The following is a 2,992-nucleotide window of genomic DNA, read 5'->3' as shown; positions in this document are numbered from 1 at the left end:
GCTCCCCAAGCCCGATTGGTCGGCTCCACACACACCGAGGTCACCTATTGGTCAGAGAGGCACACAGCGAGGCCTCCTATTGGTCGGAGCACGTGTCAGTCAGACAGTCGGCTCAGCCCTGAGTTCAGGAAGTCAGGAAGACAAAGTGAAAGCGATGTGAGACTATCATTGTGTACAAAGAGCCTATCATTGTGTACAAAGAGCCTCTCATTGTGTATGAAGAGCCTATCATTGTGTATGAAGATCCTATCATTGTGTATGAAGATCCTATCATTGTGTACATAGAGCCTGTCATTGTGTATGAAGAGCCTATCATTGTGTATGAAGATCCTATCATTGTGTACAGAGATCCTGTCATTGTGTACAGAGAGCCTCTCATTGTGTATGAAGAGCCTGTCATTGTGTACAGCGATCCTGTCATTGTGTACTGCGATCCTGTCATTGTGTACAGAGATCCTGTCATTGTGTACAGAGATCCTGTCATTGTGTACAGAGATCTTGTCATTGTGTACAGAGAGCCTGTCATTGTGTACAGAGATCCTGTCATTGTGTACAGAGATCTTGTCATTGTGTACAGAGAGCCTGTCATTGTGTACAGAGATCCTGTCATTGTGTACAGCGATCCTGTCATTGTGTACAGAGATCCTGTCATTGTGTATAGAGATCCTGTCATTGTGTACTGCGATCCTGTCATTGTGTACAGCGTTCCTGTCATTGTGTACAGCGATCCTGTCATTGTGTACAGCGTTCCTGTCATTGTGTACAGCGATCCTGTCATTGTGTACAGAGATCTTGTCATTGTGTATGTGTAAAGTGGTTAAAGAAAAAAAAATGTTTTTCTCAAAATTTGCTAACGGGTTCCCCTGGTGTAACATGGACCCTGCTGAACATGTGTCCCCACCTGACCCCCTCGAGATGGCCGCAGGGACCTCCGGCTCCCGGCTGGCTATAGATGCACTTTCGGCGGTCCTGGAATAGTTTGTGTCCCGGCTGGAGGTGGCCTTTAAAGGGCGAGGTGCTAATAACCGACCTCCGCCTACCCGTGCGTCATCTGATGCCTCAGAATCTGGGTCTGCATCAGTCGCTGCTGACACAGGTCACCCTGCCGGGTCTACTGCCTCGCGCCCTGTCTCCTCTAATAGTGAGGATGACCTTTCTGCCTTTGCTGCCGCGCAAAACTAGGCGCTGGTGGATGCACTGTTAGTGTCTGTGCGTGATACTGTAAAGATGGAGGACGCAGCTCCGGCTGCTGCTGAGGTGCAGGCTACATTGGCACTCCTGCGTACTTTACCAATATGCTCAAAAAAGTTTGGGACCATCCAAAACATTCCCCTGGGATGCCTGAGCGGATGCTAGGCGCTATCCTTTTGCAGGGTCCCTCATTAACAAGTGGACTGTGCCACCTGGAGCTACTATGATCCTAGTGGAGGATTCCCCATCTTTTAAGGATTCGGTGGATCGGAGGGCAGACTCTGTGTCCCTCAATATGTTCTCCCTGGCAGGCCTGCTTTCACATCGGTGTTTCTGGGTGCCCTGGTGTCGTAAACATTGACTGTATGGGCTACGCTACTATGCCGTGACCTGGAGGGGAGACAACTCCCCCTTGTTGTTTTGGAGCTGTTGGACCAACTGGTGCAAGGGCTGCAGGTGTTTGTGCTGCCGCACTAGACACTGCTCCCATGCTGGGCCCTTTGTCCTTTTGGGCAGTGGTCCTCCGGCGCATGTTGTGGCTGAAGTGCTGGTCTGCGGATCAGACTTCGAAGGAAGCTTAACTGATCTTCCCCTCCGGGGATTGCCTGTTTTGGGCTACCTTGGCTGACTTTATCAAAGGTCTCACTGGGGGTGAGTACCTTTCTCCCATAGGCTACCAAGGGCGAGGACCCCCGTCACTGAAAAGGACCCTCCTTTTCAGCACACAAGGAGTTCTTTCGTCCCTCAGGGTCAGTCGATGAGGCAAAGTCCTTCAAGGCTCCCTCGAGGGGTTCCAAGCGACCCTGGACTGGACAACAAACATCAAATCTCTCCAGACCTGCGGACAAGGCCACTTCGGCCTGAAGGTGCACCCACACCCGTATCTGGGGTGGGGGGGGGACTTCTTTGCCGGTTCCCGGACCCGTGGCTCTTCCGGATTCAAGACGGATGGGTTCACGAGGTCATGCGGTCGAGCTTCGCTCTGTCCCACCAGTAAGGTTCTTCCCTTCCTCTGTGAGGCTGTCCCCAAATTGCTTACTGGCTCTCTTGGGTGCAGTACGGGACCTGGTACAACAGGGAGTAATATTTCCGGTTCCGTGTGCAGACCCTTTCTGGGGCTTTTTTCACGCCTGTTTACAGTACCCAGGAAGGAGGACAAGGTGCGGCCACTCCTGGACTTAAGGAGCTGAATTGTTTCGTGCAGGTTCAAAATTTCAAGATGGAATCCATTCACACGGTGGTGGCCTCCCTGCATCGGGGGGACCTTCTGGCCTCCATGGATATCAAAGATGCCTGCCTTCACATCCCCTATGCGCAGGACACCAACATTTTCTGAACTTTGCAGTGGGAGTGGACCATTATCTATTTGTGGCGTTACCCTTTGGTCTCGCTTCTGCTCCTCGGATCTTCACATAGGTGTTTGGCTCTAGTTCTGGCGCTGTTGTGACAGCGGGGGCTGTCGATCTGGGAGACTGGCCTGACTTAACCTCGCCCTTAGCCAGGGTTTTTCTTCCTTCGGAAACACTCCACGAGCTCCAGACTGCAATCAGCTGTTGCTGTCAAGCAAATGGTCTTCTCTTTGGACCTGTATGTGAGTTCTGGGACTGATGGTGTCGTCCTTCAAGGTGGTCCCTTTCGCTCATTCCACACGAGAATCCTCCAGAAGGACACCCTTCTCCAATGGAACATAAATCAAATTTCCCTGGACAATCAGATCCAGCTGAGCCCGGTGACCAGGGAGTCACTGATATGTGGCTTCAGTCCCTGATGCTCACTCCGGGGAAGTCCTTCCTTTTCGGTT

This window comes from Pelophylax lessonae (genome assembly GCF_965119305.1).
Source record: "Pelophylax lessonae genome assembly, chromosome: 10".
Classification (NCBI taxonomy): domain Eukaryota; kingdom Metazoa; phylum Chordata; class Amphibia; order Anura; family Ranidae; genus Pelophylax; species Pelophylax lessonae.
The sequence above is the reverse complement of the archived record's forward strand: the minus strand, read 5'-3'. Positions refer to the sequence as shown.